The following is a 26477-nucleotide window of genomic DNA, read 5'->3' as shown; positions in this document are numbered from 1 at the left end:
TGTAGTGCCTCTACGGCTTAAACATCATATTGTAGTTTTCAAGGATGGTAACAATGGTTGCTTGTCCTTTTATTCCACAACTTTTGGACCCTTAAGGTGTTAGTTTTTCCTAGAAAGATTCTGCAGTACTAAATATTGGAAGGAAGAAACCCATACATCCCCAGAGAAGGCCACACTGATAGTTGTTTTGTAATTGACCTCTTTTTTTCTAGACTGGATTCTTGTGGGATTTTACTTACATAAGACATACACCATATTTATCCAAGTGTGGATCTCTTTTCACTGGTTTTGCCTGGAACTTGAGAAACCCATTTTATCAATATATTCAGCTTTTTCTTCAGCTTAGGAAGGTTTATCTTCAGTTATGTTTTTAACCATTGTTGTCTTCCAGTTCTTCTGGTTTTTCCTTGGAAATGCCTGTGATGCATAAGCTCGTTCTGCTCTTCATCTCTATTATCCTTTCTCTCTTCTTCACCATGTTTTAGTCTATGTCTGTTACACTCTGGAGATCTTCAGAATGTGAATATTTGGTTTTGTTAGTTTGGCTCTTTACTTAATGTGTCTGTCTTGACATACCTTTCTCTCCACTTTTTACCCATTTCAGTAAATAGAACCTTCTTCGTCCCTGTTCCTCAAGCTAGGAGCTCTCTGTCTCTGAATACCTACAGACAAATCATCAGCAAGCCTTTCCTGTCAAATTCCAAAGTATGTGTTGAATCATTCCATTTCATGAAGCAAAATAATGGCTAAGGCAGGGCTAGAACCAGGTCTTCTAGAAGGTATAAAATGGAAAGATAAAGATATGCCTTTAGATCCAGGCATACCTTGGTTTGTTTCCTGGCTTGACACTTTCTACTTGTGTGACCATGGGCAAATTATTTAATTTCTCTGAGTCCCTATTTCCTTCTTTATAAGAAGCTAAAATTGCTACATTTCACAGTTACATTAAAAATTTTGTATGATTCATTAAAAAATTTGTATGATTCCATTTATATGAAATGCGCAGAATAGGCAAATCTGTAGAGATAGAAAATATATTTGGGGAGAAAATGAGTGGGATTAACTGCTAAAGGATATGGGATTTCTTTTTGGGGTGATGAAAAATGTTCTCAGACTAATTGTACTAATGGTTGGACAATTCTGTGAATGTATTAAAAACCATTGAATTGTTCACTTTAAAGGGTGAGTTTTATGTAGATTATAGCTCAACAAAGCTATAAAAATTTTTAAATTTTTAAAAATTTTTTAAAAATTTTTTTAAATTTTAAAAATTTAAAAATAATTACTGAATAAAGAGAGGGAAATTTCCTGAGATGACGGAAAATGGAGTCCCTTGGGCTTTGGAGGCCCAGGCCAACCTTCTCCCTACTCGAGCTTGGCCACCACAAGTACGTGGTCTGGGGCCTGGACAAAATCTCCTCAGCTGCATCATAGTGGCCACTGTGGAAGGATTGCTTCCCTTTAGGAATCACAGCTGGGAAAATATTTAGTCCTGAACAGATTTGGGGAGTTAGTTTTGGCAGCTTCCTAAGGTAAGCAAGTGCAAAAATCATTTGTCATCTAGGGCTTCATGGCAGATGAGAGCAAGTGGCCTTCCAAGGCCCCCAGCTAAAAAGTCGAGATACACCTCAGGCCTCAATTTTCTAAGGGATTTGATCTACTTGTCTTCACTGCAAACTTCCCTGGCCTGGCACTGCTGGTAATTCCAATGCTGAATTACTTGAGATATTTGATAGAGTTGAGGGCGTGCCTTTTAATGAGTTTGATTTATTCATCTCCACTGAAAAAGATACTCCAAAGTGGAATTACTTTGATACAGCTTTACGAGAGACATTTGATACCATCTGGAAGATTTAAGAGTTGGGGACGTACCTTGGAGGCCTCCATTTTGTAAAGGGCTTCATTCACTGATCTGCACAACAGAACGTGATCTTGGGCCTTGATTTTTGTAAGGAGTTCTGTCTAGTTGTCGCTACTTCAAACCATGCTGAGTTAACACAGCCCAAAGTGAAAGCACTTGATGCAGATTTACTGAAAACCTTTCATATGTTTGGGGGGACCCTGACAATGTCAGGTTGACAGTGTCCAGTTGGTCTGAGAGGCCAGCCCAGCATCATATTGTCCCATTTACAGGGTTACTTGGAAGGTTAAATGAGATAATACAATTATAATACCTAACATATAGTAGTCTCTGAATGAATGCTCGTTCCTTCCTCCCTACTTCTCGACCCATATTAGTGCCTTCATTCATACATCCAAAAGGTCATTTATTGTGTGTGTGTGTGTGTTTGTATGTATGTATATATAGGACATAAATATGTGTGTGTGTATGACATATATATTATATATAAACACATATACAGTACATATAATATAGATTCTGCATATGTAAAAATCTATCTATCATCTATCTTCTAGAGTAAAATGAGTATATTTAAGATTAAGTCACTTAAAAGAATGCTGAATTATACACCACAGAGGTCAGCTTTGAATTTTTGTTGTGAGGGAAGGAAATGAATATTTTGGAAAGGACATCAAATAAAATATGACTGCCTGAAAAGAATTGGTGCATTTGCATCTTTCTTAAAAACACAGAAACAAAAATTAAGAAATGAGCATATTTGTGTGGCATGGGAGAGAGTAACGGTCCCTTGAGTGGCCCATTTCTTTTTGGATCTCCATGCAGAAGGCCGACCGGAGATGTGCTGGGACCAGGGAGGCTCCAGCAACCTAGATAGGACATCGGTAGGGAAGCCATGTGATTGGCCCCGAGGCACCTCACAGACTGTCATCCCAAGTACTGTTTTGGAGCCAAATGCTGAAGCGAATAAAATATGTTCTAGTTATGACTGGGAGACCTCGCGAGCCCAGCTGCCTCACTTGCCTCCTGCCTTTGCTTTCTTTTGCCAAGATAATGCTCAGAGGGGAAAGGGGAGCGGAGAGGGCTGATCTGACTCCATCACTGTATTCTCTGTGTCATCTTTCTATTTGCATTTGGAAAAGGTTAGATTCCTTACCCACTCCATGTTTACGTAGCAACTTCAGGCTGGAAAGGGACTGGGAAAAACTCTAGGAGTCGTGATCTTTCACCGACCTTGGCAAAATCACTTTGAATTTCTGAACAACGTCCTCATTTACCAAAATAGAGATAGGGATAATTGTACCTTTCCTACCCTTTCCACATATTGCTTGTTATCAAAATACGAAACACCAAACTTCCTCATCATCACTTAAATGGTATTTTTAAAAACCCCTTCGCGAATTCAAGTAATTCACGTTTAAAATGAGACTAAAATGTTTAGCTGCCGTAAAAGAAAAAAGTAAACAAAAGTGAAATATTTTGTACGTATTAAAATAAGAGATTTTTCAAAGCATGATGACGTTGGTAAGGGTAGAGGGAAGTGGGTACTTTCATCGCCTTCTCGGGGTTGAGATAATATGCTTTTCTGAGGACAACTTGGCAGTATGTATCAAAACCTTAAAAAGCCATGAAACCTTTGATCCCTCAATTCCACTTCTAGTTCATTTGAAATAAAGGATCAAAGATGTGCATAAGGCCACTTTTTCAAGGAAGTTTGTTGCAGGGTCATTTCTCAGAGCAAAATGGTCAGTACAACCTCTAGTACAGTAACAGGAAGTTAGTTAAGGAAATGGAACACATAATGAAATATAATGCAATTGTTAAAAAGTGTACTGTGAAAGAATATTTACTGATACAGGGGAATGTTCTCAAACGTGGGGATCCTTATTGATGCATCTTTCAGCACATTATAACATTGTTTAGGGGAATGATGGCAGAGCAAACCATAGAATATCCAACAGTAGAGGGGTAGTGAGTACTATATAGTACATGCTCTGATGAAATATTAAGCATGGTTAAAACCCCTAAATATCCTGTTTCCTAAATAAGTCTGTAAGTATATTGATGCAAATGCTGAGTGAAAAAAAAACACTGTATATTCAGTATAATTCATAATATCTGTATACACACGTTATATGAATTAGGAAAACACAAGAGAAAATATCTTGAAATAATGTCAGCTTTTCTAGTAAAAGAATTATGTGTTTAAAGTGTTTTTACTTTCTAAATTTGAGATCAAATCTACCAAGGAAAATGGTATAAAAAGGTACAGCAGTGCTATATATTGAATGTTTATGTTCCCCCAAAATTTATTTGTTGAAGCCTTAATCCCTGAAATGATGGTATTTGGAGGTGGAGACTTTAGGAGGTAATTAGGATTAGATGAGGTCATGAGGGTGTAGCCCCTTGATGGGATTAGTGTGCTTATAAGAAGAGGAAGAGACCAGAGCTTTCTCCCTCTCTCTGCCAGGTGAGGACAGAGTGAGAAGGCAGCTGTCTGCAAGCTAGGAAGAGAGCTGTCACGAGAATCTGACCATGCTACCACCTCCATCCCAGGCTTCCAAGCCTCTAGGACAGGGGCTGTCTACTGCTTAAGCCACCATCTATGATATTTTCTTATAGCAGCCCAAGCAGACTAAGACAGACAATAACAAAACTGGAGCGGCTGCTTCCTACTTCAGGGATGCAGTCGTCTCCAGTCTGATAGAGGAGGAAAATCATGATGTCTCTGATCACTAGAAATAGTTTCAATAATTTTAAATGTGTTGATCCTGAGAGGAAAGATTGGGTCAACTGGCATGATAATAAAAATAATGAAAGCAGTAGTTATTACCTATTAAGCATCTACGCGGTGTCTGACACCGTGAGAGACTCTTTTACAACCTTAACTCATTTAATCCTTTTGACAACACAGTATCCCATTTAATCTTTATTCCACCGTATGACAAGGTGGGAGTTATCTTAATTTGACAGATGTAGAAAGTAAGGCTCTGAGAGATTGACACTTAATCAAGATCATATAGCTGTGTGCAACAGAGGGAGAATTTGGTTTGTCCAGTTCCCATGCCTCCTTGTTTGCTTGTTGCCATGCCAGGAAAGAGTTTCTAGAAGGGGCGGTATTCAGCTATGGTCGTTAACCAGTAACTGGAGTTTAAGCCTGAGTTTTCTATTGTCCTAGAGGCACATTTTCATTAAGCAGAGATGAGGAAAGCTGCTTTACTCTACTCCTTCAGTTGTTCACTTTGGATGAAATTGATCAGAAGGCAAGGAGGGACTTCATAAAACTTCTTATTTTGTAATGTTAGGCTTACTGAAAAGTGGCAAAATTAGTAAAGAGTGCCTATATACCTTTCACTGAGGTTCCCCTAATTTTAACTTCTTGTGTTACCATAACATAATTATTGAAGTGAGGAGACAAACATTGATATAATACTAGTAGCTAAACTATAGATTTTATTCGGATTTCACCAGTTATTCTACTGTTGTCCCTTTGCTGGTCAAGGATCCCATCCAGGATGTCACATAGCACTTAGTGGCCCTGTTACCTTAGTCTCTTCTAGTCTGTGACAGTCCTCAGTCTTTTCTTGTCTTTCATGACCTTGACACTTTTGATGAGTGCTGGTTAGTTTTTTTGCAGAATGTTCCTCAATATGGTTTTGTCTTAAGCTTCCTCATAATTAAACTCAGAGTATGAATTTTTGGCAGGAATAACACAGAAGCAATATCGTGACCTTTCCAATGCATCATATCAAGAGGTTCATGATGTCAGTCTGTCTCCTTACTGGTCATGTTAACTTTGATCGCTTGGCTGATACAGGGACACCAGGTCATTCCACTGTAAAGAAACGAATTCTCTCTTGGTATTAGTGAGTATCTTGTGGGGAAATATGTGGGGAAATATGTGGGTTTTCACCATGTGTTAGTTCACTAATTTTACCACCCATCAATATTTCTTGACTGCAACAATTATTTTTGTGGTATTTTCCCAATGATCATGTTCTACTTATATCATTCCTTCTCCGTTTATTAGTTCTACTCTAAAGAGGATCTGCCCTCTTCCATCATTTCTTTATTTACTTATTGATTTATATCTTGTATATCTCACACTGTATAAAAGAATAAACTCCAAATGGTACAGGCAAAGAAATATAAAAAATGAAAGCATATAAATGCTAGAAAAAATGTGGTGCATACCCCTTAAACCTTGTTGTAGCGAAATGCTTTCTAACCATCACTCAAATTCCAGATGCAAAAGTAAATACATGAAAGGCTGATGAATATGACTGTATGAAACTAAAACCAATTGCACTATAAAACACCATAAACAAAGTCAAAAGACAACTGACAAAATATGAAGAAAATATTTGCACTCTACCACAAAAGGCTAATATACTTAATATATAAAGAACTGTTAAATTGAGAGTTAAATGACTAAAAACCTTACAGAAAAATGGGAAGAAAGACGTGAACAGACAGCTTACCAAAAAACTGACCTAAAGATGGCCCTTAACCATAGGAAGGATGTTCTGGCTCACTCATAATGAGAGAAATGCAAATCAAAGCAGCACCAAGATGCCATTTCCCACCTATCAGAATGGTGAAAATTTAGAAGTATGACAACGTGGTGCAACAGGTGCTCTTATACATTGTGGATGGGAATTGCAAACTGGTACAAAAAGGGACTTTTAGAACTACCTAGTCCAGAGGTTAGAGAGAGGTTGAAAGCAGAAATGTGTTTATTTTCTAGTAACATTTAGGAGAAGGCTGCTTTACAACGTTCTTGAAGGTCACTGGTAATACAAGTTGTGTTAAGACTGTTCAACAGGCATTTATAGGTACTTGAAATACTTTCCCAAATACTCCCCCCCCACCATTTTTTTATCATTTATCATTAAGAAGCACAGTTGTGATTGAGAAGCCATCCCCATGGTTGTTGATTTTGCTACTTTTGCTTCTACTCTCCACTGGACTCTGGGATCTCTATGTCTATATCTATGCATAGATCTGTATATCTATATATCTCTGGGAGCTATAGAGTCATAAAGACCAGAACTGGTAGGACCCTTAGAGATGTTCGAGCCCATCCCTGAATGATTTACAGGAGGGAATGAGGCCCAGAGAGGGACAGTGGCTTGCCCAGGGTCACACAGTGAGCCAAGCCTGGAAGAAAAGGCTTCTGACCAGAATGCTTCTCTATCTCTTGTAAGATACATGTAAAGTACCAGACACACAGTAGCCACGTAGGCTATGAGAGCAATAATAACCGATTCAGTTTCATTCCTTGAGCGGAACTTGTCTTCTGAGTATACCAAAGTTGAGGGAAAGTGAATACTCGATTTTTGATCCTCCCAGGATCCTTAGGTAGTAGCAGTTCCTTAGCAATGACAGCCATAACACTGTGGAAAGGCACCAACAGGTGAGTGTGTGTTGACTATTAAATTATGAGCCAGCCCCATTATCCTTTCCTACAGATGGTTTGACTCCCAGCTTCAGTACCTGTGGGCTTGCACTGGGCCTGGAGTCTCCATTTCAAAGGCTTGCAGGGGGGAGCTAATGGGACTGGAGTCCAGCGTGTGCAGAGACACTTCCTCCTACAGCTCCGTCCGCCTTGAGCTTTTCTCAATCACAGAGGTGCCGTGTAGCCTAGTGGAGGTGCTGGTGAGGATTCAAAGCCAAGTCCACCTGAGTCTAAATCCTGTGTTTTTCAGTCTTTACTCAGAAAGCTGAAAGAGAGTTGAGAGAATATCCAATCCAAACCTTACCCTTCAGAGATAAAGAATTTAGGCTCCCGGTGCTTAAGAGACCTGCACGTGGTCACACCGTACATACAGATCCCAGCCTAGAATCCAGGAGCGAGACTCAGTCCAGGGCTCTTTGTAATATCATACAGTGCATTTCTGGAGCGATAAAGGGAAACCTGTAATTTCTCAAATTAGGAAGTCTCCAGGCTTGGACACATACTGTCTAGATAGATTCTTTTAAGATGCCAAAAACAACTTTTACAAAGTTTTTTACAAGCTCTGCTTAGAAATCTATGCCAAGGCTTCATTTAAGTCAAGACTGGTGGAGGTTGTAACTTATTTGGGGATTCCCACCTTGAATTTGGGGGTTTAATGTAACATAGGGGCATGAACATGGTTTGGGGTTGGGCGAGTCTTGGTTCTTTTCCTGGTATTTCCCATGGTAGTTATATTACTCTAGGCAGGACATTTATCCCCACTGAGATGGATATCCTGCTTTTTTCCCACTTAATAGTAAATCATGAATATTTTCCCGTGTCATTATTGTTTTACATCATTATTTTTATGTCTGCATAATATTCATTGTGTGACTCAACTGTCACATTTAATCAGTCTCCTATTATGGTTAGATGTCTCTGCTGTTTCCCATAATGGTGATGATTTCCCTTGTAAGTCTGTCTCTGCAAGACCCCCTAATTTTGAATGTTATTTTCAGATAGCATCTTCCCACTCCAGATATCTATGACAATACCAGGAAGTTTCTTTAGCTTAGACGTTTCTAATGAAAAATCAATAAGAAGAGTTACCATGTGCCAGGTCCTTTCTAAGGAAATACTTTGGGTTAGGAAATTTTCAAGGTAGGTATCAGCAGCTGTCCACCCCAGCTCGAGAAAGACCCAATGAGGTGCTTGTGAAAAGTGTGGTTGTGATCAGCATAGCCTCTTGGTGTTCTGGATAGGACAACTCGGCAGTAGAATAAAATCCCGGCACACCAAATCAACTGACTTGTTAAATGGATTTCTTCCATATTGACACACTGGCTTCTCGGGAGTACAATTTTCATTTTGATATAATTCACAGTGATCCTTCATTGTTAAATACAAGTGCCATTTCTCTCTTAGTTCCTCTTGGCATCGTTCCTGGTTGGAAATATTTAAAACACGTCATCAGCATAAAAGAAGAAACTTATTTCCCAACTTTCTGTGGAAGGACAGCATAGGTTTGATTCATCTGTAAGTGGCAACAAACAGCCAGGGATACAACTTAAAGGGAAGAGTGTTGGGCTTCCCTGGTGGCGCAGTGGTTGAGAGTCTGCCTGCCAATGCAGGGGACACGGGTTCGAGCCCTGGTCTGGGAAGATCCCACATGCCGCGGAGCAACTAAGCCTGCGAGCCACAACTACTGAGCCTGCGTGCCACAACTACTGAGCCCGTGCTCCACAACAAGAGAGGCCGCGATAGTGAGAGGCCCGCGCACCGCGATGAAGAGTGGCCCCCGCTTGCCGCAACTAGAGAAAGCCCTCGCACAGAAACGAAGACCCAACACAGCCAAAAATAAATAAATAAATAAATAAATAAATAAATAAATAAATAAATAAACAAACCCAAAAAGTTTAAAAAAAAAAAAAAAAGGGAAGAGTGTAAAAACCTTCGTTCTCATCTTGCTTCTAAAACAATTAGTTGATCGTTATTAATTTGTCTTCTTTTCAGCCATCTCCAGGATAATTGTATATACTTCTTAGTGGCCAGAAAATGAAAGACAGGAATCCACTGAGAGAACAGCTCCCATAGGGAAGGTGCCAGCAGGCGTGCTCAGGATGAGGCATCCACGTACAATTTCTTCTTTCAGCCCTTACTTAAACCTCAAAGCTCCGTTTATGCTCATTCTAGCTCCTGCTTTCTGTGCAGCTAGATGGATTGGCTGTCCCATCCACCTAAGTTTTTTATTAATTGTGGCAAGAGCACTTAACATGACATCTACCTTCTTAACAAATTTTGAAGTGTACAGTACGGTATTGTGAACGACAGGAGCTATGTTGTAAGCAGATCGCTAGAACTTATTCATCTCGAATAAAATGAAGTTCTTGGTTCCAGACTAGAAGTTTGGGCCCCTTGTGTGATGGACATATTGCAATCATGTATATTAGTGTTTGCATACTCCTTCAAGCCTAACCCTTCTGCATGTTGGTAACAGAGCAGAGCTCTTTTGAATGACAGTATTTCCCCGGAGCCTTTTAGAAAAACAATAATAAATTTCGGCATATTTCCAAACTGTGTGCTTCCCTGCACCTTTATGCAACATGATTTGGAGACCCCAGCTGAGGAGCCTATGATTATAGCTCATTGTTATATAGCATAGACCCATTTAATTATTCATTCAGCACATATTTATGGAGTATCTGCTCTGTGCCTGTTCACCTGTAATGAGAATGAGAAATTTGATTTGCTGACTTAGTTGACAAGTTAGTCTGCTACAGAAAGTAAGGCCATTTGAGGGTCATTAGCATAGGGATAGTTGAAGCCAAGAGCAGAAGACATTCACAGCAGGGGAGAGTGTAGGGACAGAAGGGAAAGGGGTTAATGAAGGAGGCTTGGGGTGTGTAAGTAAAAGAGTCCACTGCAGAGACACACAGTGAGCTAGGTGGAAATGTTTCTGCTTCTTGTTCCTAACTAGGGAACAGATGAAAACCAGAGATAGAGAGAGAGAGATTGACTCTTAATAAATAAAATTATTATTTTTATCTGTAACAATAAAATTGCATTATTTTCAGTATTATGATGATAAGATTTTTTCCTATCTTCACAGGTCTTATAGGTTACTAATAAAATCATATAGATTATGTTTGTTTCCCCTCATCAACACTGAAAGAGATGCCAAAAACTCAGCCTCTGTGCACTGGTGCCAGATCAAATCACAGAGACAGAGTTTTGGGTGAAGTAGAAAAGAATAGCTTTATTGTTTTGCTAGGCAAACAGGGATACAGTGGGCTCGTGCCTCAAAAACTGTGTGTCCCACCCCCGGGGGGATTTGGTGAGGAGTTGTATAGCAATGGTTCAAGGGTGGGGCTGCTGATAAGGATCAGGGTGTGTGCAGGGCCTGCACTCCTTTAATCTGGCCTCAGGTGGTCTCCTGATGAGCTTCTCTGGTTCCTTTAATCTGGCCTTTGGAACTCAGGGAAGGTCATGGAGGCTGAAGGTCTATTCCCTACAAACAAGAAACGGGGGACACAGAAAGGCTTCTGTGTCTAGGAGCCCCATAGGGTCCTGCTCGATTTCAAAAGTGAAGTCACAAACGAATAGCATATGTTGTATATATACTTAGTTTATCACCAAAATGTGGTACATGTGTTTTATAGCCAAAATCTGAATAATAGCTGTTAAGAAAACAGATATTAACCTCATCCACCCTCCTTGAGAAATTTCCACTATGAGTTCAAGAATTCACCCCCCACCCCCAATGTACCTGACTACTATTACCGTCAGCTAATTTGCTAATGTTAACATTTTTCATACATCATTTGGACCACCAGTCTCTCTGCCATCCAAGCCAATAAGCAGTCATTTTGGTCATCGTTGAGATTATTCAACTAAGTGAACACCAGCCAAATCTTTGCCTTAACTGAAAATTATCCGATTTTGAATTTCAAAATTTGATTAAATGAATTTAATTCCTGAGTTCCATCTGCAGAGCTGCACATCTGGAGCTACGTGCAAGGTTTGCATCTTACAGTTTGTTACTAAGGCTGGTTCCCCCAGTCCTGGCAGGGTATTCAGAAGAAGCCACAGGATAAGCAACAAGGTCCTACTGTATAGCACAGAGAACTATATTCAATATCCTCTATCCTATGATAAATCATATGGAAAAGAATATTTAAAAAATATATATATCATCTATATCTATATCTATCTGAATCACTTTGCTGTACACCTGAAACTAAAACAACATTGTAAATCAACTATACTTCAATTAAAAAAAGAAAAAAGTGGACATGAAAAAAAAATGTAGAAGAACCCATGGGGTTATCAGTAGATTAGGAGCAGAGTTTAGGAGCTAACCCTCTAGGGGGAGAGGAAGGATGGGGCAGAACGGTCAGTGGTGCTGGGGAGATCTGAATATTGAAAATAACTTGAACCCTAAAAAACAGAGGATACGTACTGTCACTCCTACTGAGCCTGTTGCTGCCTTTGTGGATGTGTCACAACATTCATTCTATACCCCAGAGACATCTTCTTGGGAAGTCTTTTCAGCCTCCCGCTGGTACCTCCACTTCCTTGGTATATAGGGGTCATCTCTCCTGGAGCGGGGCTGGGCCATTTAATTTAGTACATGCCTCCAGAGGGACACATACATTGCAAAAGCTCTGCTGCTTGCTTTTTTTTTTCTTGGGAGGTTTTGGAAGTTTTGTACATTTAAAATATTTGTTGCACAAGCAACATTATAACAGTACTCAATATTTGACTTGAGATGGAAGTTCATGGGTGATTTTTTAAAATGTTCTTTCTAGTTCTGTTAATTTTCCTTGCTTCCTTCCTGTGACTCTTTATTTTGTTATACTTTTCATAATATCATGTGACAAGAAAATCAAATGTTACATATTCCTATTTTAAAAATGTATTCAGTGGGAAAATAGGACTGCATTATGGAAATTAACTCTAGAGCCTATTTACTTGGTATGTCAGCCTTCTCTTTAAAAATATTTCCGTTATGTGGGAAAATGTGCCCTTCTCCCTCCCTGTGTGGGCGACACAGACTCTTGATGAGGCAGTGATTATCTAGGTCTGCTAACCCAATAGAGGGCAACTTCGGCTTTAAGGACATGGTGGAGAGGAAGAAATTCAGGTTGGGCCGATGAGGGGTCATGGCACATACTTTCAGTTTCTGGCTCTGCCATTCCCTTATTGTTTGATCTTGGACTTGTCTTGGGTCTCAGTTTCCTTATGAGTAAGGTGAGAGAAATTATGCTAGATGAGCTCAAAGTGCTACATTGGCCATAATTACCATGCTCAGCCATGGAGCTGGGCTCTGTGCTCTAATAGAGCAAAAAAAATAGACACAAACAATCCCACCCCTGGTTAAGTTTCCTTACCCATAGGCAGAAAAACATAGTGGTTAAGGGCCTGGGCTCTGGAGCTAGCCTGTTTCGGTTTGAATCTTACCTCTATCACTTAACAAGCTATGTGACCTTAGGTGAGTTCCTCCACGGCTTTATGCCTCAGTTTTTTCATCTGTCAAATGGGCATAAAAATAGTTCCTAGTTACCTGGTTGTTTTAAGGATAAAATAAGTTAAGGACTGTAAAGCCTGCAGACTCAAGAGTCCATTATAAACAAGGTGCTAAAAATTTTTTAGCTAGTTAAGCTATATGGTATCTACATAGGACACATAATGCAGCAGTCTTTTTCTCTCTCAAGGCACCCTGTAGAAAAGAAATGCCATGTCTAAGTTTATGACCAGAGGGCTTTTACTTATCAGAAGGATAAGAGTCTCACCTTGTAAGATTATTCTAATGCTAATCATTTTATTGAGGAAATGATGTTCTCATTTACTACTTATTTTTAAAAAAACAAGAGTTTGCGTAATAATTATTCCATTTCTTTAAGACTAGCGTTTGGTAAATTGGCAGCCACACTTGGCCATCACTATAGGCAAGTATAGTTGTAGATGACTATTTTCCTAGGGCTTGGGGAGGGGCAAGGTCCTTTTGGCTGCTTTTGTCCCCAGGCATTTCGTTTTGCTTCCTCTCGGCTGGAAGCAGGCACACTTGGGTCGCTGGGAAGAGCCCTGCGGGTTCTGCTGAGAGTCCCCCTTGTCCAGAGTAACCTTGGCCAGAGCCTAGAGGCACTTGCTAGCTCTTTTAGCCTCTTCAGCTACCAGTGTTTCCCATCTTCTAAGTTGTACTCAGGAAAGAGGAGAGCAGGGGCTGTTGACTGAGTCACTTTTATTTTTACACCCTGTAAGCATGGCTGGGGATGTGTTGTCGCCGGAAACTCCATACAGTTTACGAGAAATATCAGGTGGAAAGGACATGGGTGAGAGACAGCTGACCTGAGCTCTGTTCCGTCCCTGCCACTCTTCACTGTCCCCTCCCCTCTCAGTGTCTGTGTAGAACACACACACACACAGACACAGACACAGACAGACACACACACACAGACACAGACACAGACAGACACACACACACACAGACACACGCACACAGACACAGACACACACACACAGACACACACACACAGAGACACGCACACAGACACAGACACACGCACACACGCGCGCGCGCACACACAAACACACACACACAGACACACACACACACACACACACACACACCCTCCCACAATTACCCCCCAAAGCAGGGACATCAATTCTTGTCTGTGAATCTGTGAAACATGCGTTCCTTCCCAAGTTTGCTGTCAGCTAGACACGGCCTCAACTTTCTCTTCCACGCAGTCCTAGTGGACGATGCGAATCGTTTTCGTCCTTACTTCCCAGGAGTATGGTGAGGACGAGCGTGCTAAAGTCACGTGGCACCCTTTGAGCTCTTTGGGAGGAAGCTACTATCTAACTAAAAGGCATTCATATCATTAGGTGCAGTGCCATGAATATTTCCCCAAACTGCCTCTATCCTATTAGTGCCTGTAGGTCATTTTTGTGGCTGAGGAACGTCTCCAGTCGTGCTTTCATTTTAATGAGAAGTGATGATGGTATTGCTCCATTGCTCTTAAAGAAAACAAAAAACAGCCCACAGTGAACTGACACAGGAGCTTAGGACATGACAATTTTAGCTTGCTTCTGAAACAAAACAAAATAGCACAGAGAAATGCTGAGGTCCCTTCTGACTCTGGTCTTCATAGTCAAACGTGCTCATTTTATAGACAGTGAAACTGAGGGTCTGAGAGAAGTAGAATTTTCCCGAAGACTCTCAGCTAGCTGGTGGCAGAGCCGGGACGAGGCCCCTGGCCGATTGCTGCTAGGCCCCTGGATCATATATATGAAGGTTTCTCCTGTACCAGTCTGTGAAGGCATGTATTTGATTCTATTTGGCTGAAATGATGATTTCCTCAACCTTCTTTTTGTACAACTTCCTCAGTGGCTGCATTTCAGTGTCTTCCTGAGTTCCATGCAGAAGTCTGTTACTGAAATGCAGAATCCATTTCCTCCCGCTATCATAATTTGTTTTTCATTGAAAAATACACATTCTGAGTTTGGGTTTTATCTTCTTTTGTTTTCCCCTGCTGTATGTGCATCCTGACCATATGCATGGGTTGGACAAGGATTGTGATATTACATAGGGGAAAGGTTAATGGTGTTGCTAAAGCAGAGAAAATGGGCTTGAAATAAGAAAAAAAAAAAGTGTAATTATTCCAAGCACAGCTACTCTGCTTAGCTCAAATTGGATTCATGGATTCCGACAACACCCAACAACTCAGATGATTTCCCCCAGACCTGCCCATACCCCATCTCTGGTCCCACCTGCATTCTTGACCTTAGGGAACCTTCGCCCAACCCTGATTACATCCTTCAACCTGAAAGACTCACTTCAACTGAGACCTTCCTACCCCATAAGTCAAGTCCTCCACTTCTGGCTACACTCTTACCCTCATGCTTCCCAATGTGTTCACACCCCAATAGTACTGAACATTCCTGGGTGTTCTTCCAAGCCTTGCCAAACTGCTCAGCCCTGATCAATGATCCTTGATCCTGACTACCTACTGGTGACTGATTCTGGAAGCCAGATCTAAGGCAGGGGGTGGGAGCAAAGGAATCAAATGAATCGAGAGGTCATATGGGAGGGAGAGAGAAGTAAGGCGTGAGGAGAAGACGGAGTGTGCTGATGACGAGAGGGGCCTTGTGCTGTGGCTCCTGAGCCTAAAATGAATGCCCCGTGCTTTTGAATGAAGACTGGGGATGAGTTGAATAAATTATGTAGGCTGTTCCCGATTCCCATCACCCGGTGGGCTGAGGAACAAGTGGATTATTGGACTGTATCGCCTGAGCCTGAAGGGAAGGGCTGATTGAAAATTCTCTGGAACCCTATGTGGGTGAATATTGGTAGTGTGAAGAATTGGTCTGTGATCTCTTCAAAGAATACGTCCTACCCATCCTCACATCCTCCCCTTCACTCCTAGCATCCTGGCGCATACCTAGCATATAGTTTTTGCTCAGTGTAGAATCATTTGTTCAGGATTATTCTCAATTTCTTAATTCTTACCTGCCTCATTTCTCACCACCATAAGCCCCTGCTCTGCTGTTCCTGCGTGCGCGCACGCGCGCACACACACGCACACGTGCACGCACACCTCCATTCCAACTGTGAATGGGCCATATGCTTTGACAGTCTCTTGCCTTTGCACCTGCTATTTCTCTGTCTACCATGTCCTTTCCCTCCACCTCTTGTTCAGTCTTCCAGTCTTAGCACAGGCATTATTTTGTCCAAAAAGTTTTTCTTGCTGACCCAAGAATCCCCCCATATGTCCTTTCTCTGTGTTCTGATAGCATTCCACTCTTTTGGCATCATTGTCATAAAAGTGAAATAAACAAAAGTTGACAGTTTTTTTTCTGATCTCATCTCATATTGAGCTGTGAGCTTGTAGAGGGCCGAGGCTGCATCTTATTCAGCTCTTTCTATCCCTGGTGCTTAACCCAAGGCCTGGCACATATTAGGCTTTCAATATATGTTTCCTGAATATGTGAATGGAAAGCGTCTTCCTACTTACCTTGTCTGCTCCATTCGATCCTTTTGTTCACCTCTTCCATTGTTTTTGTCTATAAACTGAATACACAGATCATGAAGTCACCAAAATTAATAGGCATTGACAAGCAAACCCTATTCATTCTTATCATCTAGGAAACAAAAGCTACCAGTATCTCTCCTAACCATTCATTTCTCCCATGCTTTCCCTCCACTAAAGACACAAAAAATACTTCTGGAAGCATACCTGGTGCTGACTACCACTACTGTTCTCTAGAGATTATTAACATTTATCAACCAGCTGTTTCACGGGAAGAGCTTTAGTAATTGTTTTGCATTTTGTAGCTAATTGCAGGAACAAAGTGGCTACCAGTGCAAAATTTGTTTTTTAAAAGAAAACATTCTCTCCCTAATCAAGTCCACATGGGAAAGACAACATCAGATTATTACCGATCAGCATTCATGAGCCAGGAGAGAGATGAAGTAGTAGATTCTTCTTGATTCCTAGTTAAGAAGTTGAAAGTTAGGATATTACACGTTTCAAGGAAATTTGCAGAATTCAGTGATACAAATGTTGGAGACTTAAAATGAGGCGAGGTTTGGCTCAGGGATTAAAAGGAATGGGTAAGAAGTGCTTTTTGAATATTAGAGAAACCCAGACTAATAGAGCTGGAAAAAGGCTCTTAGCATCTAGTTCCGTGATCCTTAATGATAAAAGTATTTTGAAAAACTATATAACCGTTCACATGTCATTATTTTTACATATATAACTCATGACTTTAAATGGTTTTAAAGGATGTAGTTTTCACTGTTTTGTATATTTATTACATACTTTATGTATATTTTCATCACAACCTTGGAAATGCTCAGTTAGCTCATTCAGTTTATGGAAAATGTCCACCATATAGCCTCAGTAGTGAAACCAGTCCTCATTGTCAAACAAATCAGCCAACTAAGATTGACTTTCTGGTTAAAAGAGTTTGGTTTGATTATATTGTCCTGTGACAGGTATCACTGAACTGAAATTCTAACGTGAAGAGAGGTCGATAAGGCACAGAGTCTTGCCATGGTTTGTCACCTGGATGAAATAAAGGCCCTGCCTCATCAATATTTCTTACCCCAGCACTCTTGGGTTTGTTCTACAAGGACTCTCCTTCAGGAGCTCCATGTTCTTGAATCTTCCCTTTGTTGTTTTGTACTCCAGAGTTTGTTACTCCCTGAGATAATGCTGCATAGTAAAATGAAGGATGGTCAAGAGGTCCGTCTCTCTTTTGTCAAGTGGGAAAAAGGACAGTGTGAAAATGGAGGTGGGAAAGGAAAATCTAGAAATGATGGGCAGATATCCTGCCATACTGACTGTCTGGAAAGTCAGATACCCAAACTTGGAAATCTCTGACCTACTTCTCTCTACTTCTGAGAGAAGTCTACTTCTCTCTCATTTTACTGTTAGGCCAACTAAGATCTAGAAAGAAGCATGGACCCACCCCAGTTGGTGACGCTTGTTAACCAGTGGCAGAGCCAGTATGGGAATATAGGTATTTTGATTTCCCAGCTAGTGTGCTTCCTGCCCCATGATGTCTCATTAACCTGTCCTACAGTGAAGTGACTGTAGTCTCTTTAGGCAGTCACAGTGGAGTTTTCTCATAGAAGATGAGCTCTGACCTTGACGTTTCTTCGCAGGGAGGTGTGTTTACATAGAGAACTCAAGGATGGTAGTTATTTGTATCTGCTCTGACATTCATTGCAGGTTAAGCAGGTAGGGTTACCACTTAACAAGCCTTCATGCAAAAGCCTGTAATTTAACAAGGCTGTTCTATATGAGTGGAAAAGGCACTTTACTCTGGGGCCAAAGCCTCATGGTAGCTATCAGCTTTTTGAATAGTTTACTATTCACCTCATTTTGTTAGTCTCCTGGGTTAAATTGCAAGGTCTCAAAGTACGTAAACTCTGTCTTTTATTTCTTTATCTCGAAGTCCCTTAAAACACTGAGTAACATAAATGTCTCTGGAGTCAAACTGCCTTGGTTCAAATATTGGTTCTGCTGCCTGCCAGCAGTATGACTTTGGACAAAGAATTAACCTCTCAATCCCTCAGTTTCCCCTTCTGTAAAATAGGTTATAATGATTGAGTACATGCTATGTCAAGTGCTTGGAAGTATACTTGATATAATTATAATACTATTCAGTAAATGTTAGCTATCGTTATCATTATTGTTGATTGAAACCATCAAGTCATCTTTCCTTAAGACAATTAGGGGAGTTAGCCCATGGAGATTAAACAGGTTGGAAAGTACATTAAATTCACCCAGAGGCAAGCTCCCAGGGAGAGAGCGCAGGTCTGCAGAAAGGGAGGGTCTAGACAGTGTTATGGAGGTTTCATCAAGTCACACATAGAATAGTTCAGGACAGTGCTATCTAATGGAACTTTCTGTGGTGACAGAAATGTCCTGTATCGACGCTGTCTGATATGGTCGCCACTAGTCACATGTGGCTTTTGAGCACTTGAGATTTGGGTAATCCTTGTGAGAAATTGAATTTTTCATTTTATTTAATATTAATTAACTTACAGTTAAATTTCAGTGGCCACGTGTAGCTGGTGGCTGTCATCCTTTTGGCCAGTACAGGTTCAAGACTTCAGCCTTGTTTTTGTCAGTTACCTTAAATCTTTGAGTAGGAAGCCAGCTTCAGGTGAGACAGTGAAGGTAAAACTGACTTGAGGAGAGTGAATGCCATGTAGTTGGGAGCAGTGACTTGGAATTAGGGGCTGGTTCCGAGTGGGCTCTCATATGTCTCTCTTCTGGTTCTGTCCCTCCTTTGTTGCTACCTCTCCCTCTAGCTCTGCTCTCCTTTCTCTCCTTTCTTCTGTATCCCCTCCATCATTCCTCCTTCTTTCCCTATGGCCAGGCTCCTTAGCCAAATATATTTTGAGACCTGTGCAGATGTAGCTAAGTTCCTACCAATTAAGGTCAATAACATATCCATGAGAAAGTCTATTAAGACGTGTGGGGCAACGGCTAATTCCTTAGGAACAGAAGCCGACTGGGAGAAGTCACAAGCTGTGGCAAAAAGAGACATTTTCTCACACTATTGTCATATGAAGAGTGACCCTCCATCAATTTAGTATTGATTCCATTCATCTTTTAAGTAGTAGATCATGGGCAAGATCATTTAAGATTTTGTGGACTATCAGTGGAGGCTCCCACTGTTCACCCGAGCTAGATACAGATGGTATTTCAATACCTTCTTCATCTTAGAAAGACAAATACCATATGCTATCACTTATATGTGGAATCTAAAGTATGACACAGGGACTTCCCTGGTGGCACGGTGATTGGGAATCCGCCTGCCAATGCAGGGGACACGGGTTCGAGCCCTGGTCCGAGAGGATCCCACATGCCGCGGAGCAACTAGGCCCTTGTGCGCCACAACTACTGAGCCTGCGCTCTGGAGCCTGAGAGCCACGACTGCTGAGCCCACGCGCCACAGCTATTGAAGCCCGCGTGCCTGGACCCCGTGCCCCACGATGGGAGAAGCCACTGCAACGAGAAGCCCGCGCACCACAACGAAGAGTGGCCCCCGCTCGCCGCAGCTAGAGAAGAGCCCGTGCATAGCAGCGAAGACCTAGCACAGCCAATCAATCAATCAACTAATAAATATGACACAAAGGAACTTATCTATGAAACAGAAACAGAATCATGGAGATAGAGAACAGACTGATGGTTACCAAGGGGGGTGGGGGAGGGATGGATTGGGAGTTTGGGGTTAGCAGATGCAGACTATTATATATAGAATGGATACACAACAAGGTCCTACTGTATAGCACAGGGAACTATATTCAGTATCCTGTAATAAACCATAACGGAAAAGAATATGAAAAAGAATATATGTATAACTGAATCACTTTGCTGTACTGCAGAAATTAACACAACATTGTAAATCAACTCTACTTCAATAAAAAAATGCAAAAAAAAATACCTTCCTCATCTTGGAACACATTCTATTTTGAAGGCTTAACTAGTCCTTCAAGGGAAGGAGAAACACTTAATATAAATCAAGAAAATGAATTGCGATTATGATATTTGGAAAGTGACGAGCTCCTAGCCAGACCACGTGAACCGAGAATTGCACACACTGTCATTCAGGCAGTGTCTGGGGCCAGTGTTCACCATGGGAACAAGTTACATACCTTGTAGCACAGCTCCTTTCTGCATTTCTCATATCCAGGTTAAAACAGCTCATTGTTAGTATTTTCAATATTTTAAATGTGCACTGAGTCATAGTTAGGATCTTAAGTGGCGCAAACATTTGCTGTTGTAAAAGCAGCTGTTTTGCAGAGCACCAGAAAACCTCTTTTTATTTGTGGAGCCCATCCATATTAAAATTATAACTTCAGCAGCTTTCTGTGGAGAAAATGGTGGCTCTGACCTTTTATTCCATTTGACCGTGGAGAAGAGGACCATAATTTCAACAATCAAATCCCCAAAGTGTTCTTGTGCCCATTTTCTTTCTACAAAATGTTATTCTGTCTGTCTGCTCGTAACCCACCTTAATCCATTTTCAATGACCTTTTTTTTCCACAGGAAATTCTCACAAATACTTTTCATTTTCTTTACAATAGAGGTAACCGTTGTAAGTTCTTACACATCTTTGTAGAGGAAATGTATATATTATAGCTGTAATTCACCCAGAAAGCGGGAAAGTAGGCCTTGTTCTGGGTGGCCCCCCAGGGCCCAGGAGCTTTTCGGAGTCCTGTGTCTAACCCAGGTAATACAGTGTTTGAAGGTCAGACTGGAAACAGCAACCGCCAGTGAATGGCCATGAATACAAGTCCAGGCCTCAAAAAAAATTTTTTTTTTCTATTGAGAGAGAATGAGAAGCATCCAATGAACAGTGACACAAAATCGAATACAGCAGATCCCAGACAGCTGCCTCCAATCCCGTTTTCCTGTACGGGGCAAAGTGCTGCCTTGCCAGTATATTCTCCACACTGGTGCAAGCGTAAGCTTTCTCAAGTATAGCCTAGTGATCTTGCCCTCTGCTGTTCTCAGACCTCTGAACCATCTTAATGTCTGCCAGATGCAGTCGTTTCTGTCCCAAAGTCAAAGTCCTGCGTGACTTTGCTCTTACTCTCGTCCCCAGCCTTTCTTCTCATGGGTCTGCTCTCCTGAAGCCCCAGTCAACTGTTTTCAGCTCTCTTGTCACCACTGTTCCTCCAGCGTCCTTTTTCTCCTCTGGATCTGTCGACCAAAGAGTTACCCATTCTTCTAATCCCAGTTCAAATCCTACCTTCTCCAAGGAACCTTCCCAGAGCCCCCAAACGTACTCAAGGCCCTTTTCTCTGTAGTCCTCTGGCACTTTGATACTACGGTGCCATAGAAGAGCTTGCATTCAGAAACGCTGGGTTTGAATCCCAGCTCTGCCATTTGCCACTTGTGATCTTGGACAAGACATTGAACCTCACTTTCTGAGCCTATGCCTTCATCTGGAACATGGAGAAAAGAACGCCTCCCCTGCACATGTCAGAGGCTTGCTGTGACCCTTGAAGGAGGTGACGCACACCAAGCTCTTAAGTAGACAATGAAATGATAAACTACTGGCCCTTTTACTGGCCCTTTTATTATTGTTCTTCAATGAAAAATCAAGCAAGGCTGGTTTGAAACTCATTCTGAAAGGTGCCGAGGGAAGATGTTTGTCACCCAATCCCTGGACCTGACCATCAAACTGTCCCAGAAGCTGTAGTCTTTCAGTCTCTAAACTCGACTTTCCAGATGGCCTCCGGCACTAGAAGACGCGTGGAAACCTTTAGTCACACTACGTGTTCGGATTTACAGCGCTTGCTCGCACTGGTGAGGTCCCCAGGGACAGGGACGCAGCCTCAGTCTCCTTTAGTGAGCTGTGATGAATGCTAAAAACTAATACATGTACCTGAAATCCTAGCTGTTAGTTTCCCAAGCCCATACTCTGCTGATCTGATATACTGTTAGATTTTTCTCCTTCCTTACTTTTCCTACAATGTTGAGGGGTTCTCCTAACCTTCATTAAGTATTCAAGAGTTGAAGACTTAGAAGTAGACAGAGGAGATAGTGACTCAGTGAAAAGGGTGTTGAGAGGTGAGAATGAGGTCTCAGAGTGGTGACTTGGCAGAGCTATAGAGATGGGGCTTCTATATGGTGGCAGTCTTGCCTGAGCCCTTGTTCTCAGGGTCGGGGGATCCGAAGCAGGCTGGATTAGAAAATGAAACAAATGGCACCATGGGGTCAAAGAGCATATAAATCCCAGCTGGACCCCTTACTAGCTGCCCGGCTCACTGTAAAATGAGGCTGATGCCTGCCCTCCTTCCCTCTCTCCGTTCAGTTATTTACAAAAAGACTTAGTGGACCATGTGTCAGGCACTCTGCTGGGGTGTATGGATATCAGAGTGAATAAAACACTCACCCTGCCGTCAGGAAACTTAGAATTTAACCGATGGTACCTACCTTCCTGTCAGTTCAGCCTGGTGTGAAGACTGAATGAGAGTGGTGGATGTAACAGTGGCCAAAACATAGTCAGGGCTCACAAAGTGTGGCCATCCTTTCTTTCTCTTGCATCTTGGCGTTACACCACTCGGTGTACTTGACTCAGGCGTGCACACATGCACGTGTACCCACACACATGCCCTCAGATCTCTGTGACTTTCATTTATTTTAGTCCAAGATTGTTGCCATTTTCGTGCACAGCCCTTAGAACAGGTGAATCAGCCAGTCAAAAATGGACTCGATGGACTTGCTTGAGTGACTTGACTGCCATCAAAGCAGGATGGATGAACGGATATAGTCACTGAGTCAGGTGGCTTTCAGGAGTCCCATTGGTGTTAGAATTTTAAATTTAGTTTCCTGCTGCTGTGGTTGGATATACATGGGAGTCAGTGACAAGCTATCAGCTCTCCAATTTGTTGTAATGATGTGCTGCTTAAAAGGCATCCCTAATACATTGCATTTGGGGTTCAGAAGCCTGTGCTCTTGTAAGAAAATGACAGTAGTAATGAAAACTGTGCTGCGCTATCTTATGACAAGTTTCATGAGTATGACATCCCGCAAACTCATTTTCCAGGCATTGTACGAGTTCTCTTGCTATATTGCAATTGTATGTCCTAATTGATCATTCTCCTCCACACTCTGCCCTGCATGCACATGTAGGTCAAGTCTTTGTGAGTGATTCCACCAAATAAGTCAGGAAGCTGAAAGTCAGCCTAGGTGTTTCCTTCTCTGTCACCCACCCTCCCCCAAATCTGTTCCGTCACAAAGTTCTGTTGAGTTTGTTCCTTAAATAGATGTCCTCTCCATCCCCCCGGCCACTACCTTAGTCCATGCTCTCATGACCTCAATCATCAATGACACCAATAATCTAGAGGCCTCTTCACCTCCAGTCAGTCCTCCTCCACGTTCCCCACCCCTCCTTCCTTCAGAAGCCATTTACTCGCTCACGGTGACCGTGTCACTTTCCTGTTCAGTGTCTTTCAGTGGCTCCATATTGCTTATACAGAATAAAGCCTGAACTCCTTGGCATGCTACACAAAACTCTGCCCAGTTTGTCTCCTCTCTGTCCAGTCTCAACTTTCATCATCCCTGTTAACTTCCCAGTCATACCAAAATGCTTAAGAGTTCCAGAATAGAGCGTTCATTTGTTCATTCAGCAGCTATTTGTGTCTAGACACTGGGTATACCGCTGTGAACAAAATAGAACCAAGGTCCTTTCTTCATAGAATTTCCATTCTAGTGGGGAAAACAAAAAACACACATATTATTTGTACAACTTCTTTATCTTTCCATATGCTCTTTGCTCCGCCTGAAGAAACTTCCTTGCCCTCTGTCTGTCTACATCTAGCCCACTGCCCTTTCAGGAATTAGCTTTTAAGCATTACATCTAAGGTAAACTTCAGCCTGCTTTCCTCTTTTTCTCTGTGCATTGGCATATTTTGAGTATAGCATTTGTTTTTCTGTCGTTGTTCTCATTGTTTTCATGTCATATCCAGCCCTCATGATGTTCTCTGTTTAAGGGGACAGTATCTTTTTCTCTTTGTCTTCAGAGTACCCAGCACTTTGCCAGCACTTAATCGGGACTCCAAAAACGCATTTAAGTCCATGAAAGAATTAAAGGAAGGAAGGAAACCCATTTATTTCCATTTATTCATAGCTTGGAAAAGTTTTAACTAGTTTTAAATTATGACCCAGTAGGATTGCATAGTCAAGAAAATGCCACTGAATTTTACAACGGATGATATTTCCTAAAATGTATGGAAGGAATGAGTATTCCCTCCGTGATTTGGTTTATAAGTCATTGTCTCATCAACTTCGTATTAAACTAAGAAATTAAATGAAATCTCCCTCACACGCAGGTAAGTTAATCTTTGCCTCATATCCTATTGCTGTGTAATAATGGTCAGAGCTTACAAGAAGGAGAAAAGCAGAAATCACAAAGAAAATGATTGAAAGAGTTGACAGATCAAAATTAAAAAAAAAGAAAGAAAACTTCCATTCATCAAAATACCAAAAATAAAAACAGCTGTTCTTTAACACTCCCTTTTATTGGCTATAGACATTAAAGAGACTTCTGATCCTTAGTGGTCGCTTCAGGGCTGGTTTCATGGGGTTGTGTTCTGTGCTTGGTTTAATGCTCTGCGGTTGCCATCTTGAAATTCTTAATTTTTGAACAAGGGACACCCTCCCCTCTCATCTTGTACTGGGCCCCCCAAATCATGTACCTGGCCCTGAGTCTCTTAAATCATTCTAGAACCTTCCTGCTGCTAGTGATAACTTTTACACCAGGCCCACATGTATTATGCTTGGCAAAAGAATATAGGAAACTACCTGCTCAGTAAAATTGGGCTTCAAGGGGAATATAGAGGGGCACCTAAATGTTGATACCTTGGTAGTGTTCCATATATCTTGGCATTCATTCATTTGTTCCTTCCTTCATTTATTTTTATTTACTTATGTTTTGGCTGCACTGTGCGGCTTGCAGGATATTAGTTTCCCGACCAGGGATTGAACCCGTGCCCCCCTGCATTGGGAGCTTGGAGTCTTAACTACTGGACTGCCAGGGAAGTCCCGTGTTCCTTCATTAATTTAGCAAACTTTTCTGAGTCTACCCTTTGTGCCAAGCATAAAGGCCAAGAGTAGCTTCTCAACAAGTGTTTGACAAATGTATATATGAATGTGTGGTGTATTACTATCCCCGTTTTACAGGTGAAGAAATGAAGGCAGAGCTGGTTGATCCTGACCAAAGTCAAAGAGCTGTTAGGTGGTGAAATAGAAACAACTTTCCAGTTATCCACATTGCTTTTCTAAACATTTAAAAGACGTGTTTAGAAATGAGACTAATAAGACCAGCTAAATAAGGATTTTCCAGAAGCAAAACACCAGCTCTGAGGATTCTTTTTGGTTTGTTTTCTCTTTGTTCTCATGGGGTATGCAGCGTAACGAGGGAGGTCAGATAACTGCAGAGCAGATAAGTCCAACAACCCAAGGTAGTGTGAGGCAGGTACCAAGAGAGCTTGTGTAGGTGTGCGCTGCTGCGGTGACGTGGAGACGCAGAGAAAGGCAGAGGCATGCACTGGGCCAAGCCATGGTAGTCCCCCAGGCTACATCACCCCAGGGAGGTAGTTCCATGCGGGTTGGCTAGCCAGTGCCAAGGGAACAGTAACCTCTAAGGCAGGTGTGTAGGGACCCTCATGAACTCTTTCCCAGGTAATTTGTTCTCCAGACTGCCACATACCAGTCTGCCTCCGCAGAGGGCCTGGCCATGATCAGTCTTAGCAGCTGCCCAGAAAGTTCAAGTAGGGATCTCATGCCTCATGAAAAAGCACTCTGGGGGCCTGAAAGAGTTTACTGTTCCTACCAGTGATTGATTTGGGACAGTCTCTTAACCCACCCACAAGTGTTTATTGAGTGCCTACTATGTGCCAAGAAAGTCCAATGGGGATTCTATTTCTGGCAGCTGAACTTTTAACTCCCATCTGTTTTCTTTGTCTTGAGTAGAACGTCAGTCTGATGCGGAAGTGCAAAGTAAAGCTATTTCTGTGCCGCTCATTCTTCAGACACCTTTCTGCTAAATAGTTCCCAGCAGCTGTGCCAAGCCTTTCTGAACGCCAGGAAATCAGTTGTGCATTTTGAGAGTGTCTTATGGAAGTATTAATTGTTCCTCGTCACT

General features: G+C 41.7%; 1 protein-coding gene across 5 annotated transcripts in view; it reads left to right on the top strand.

The window, feature by feature from the left end:
- FGF13 (fibroblast growth factor 13) overlaps window positions 1-26477 on the top strand; it is a 528165-nt gene that overhangs the window by 200419 nt on the left and 301269 nt on the right. The window lies entirely within an intron of this gene.

Source organism: Balaenoptera physalus, assembly GCF_965194825.1.
Source record: "Balaenoptera physalus genome assembly, chromosome: X".
Classification (NCBI taxonomy): Eukaryota; Metazoa; Chordata; class Mammalia; order Artiodactyla; family Balaenopteridae; genus Balaenoptera; species Balaenoptera physalus.
Note: the sequence above shows the minus strand (reverse complement) of the source record. Positions and strands in the feature narration are given on the sequence as shown.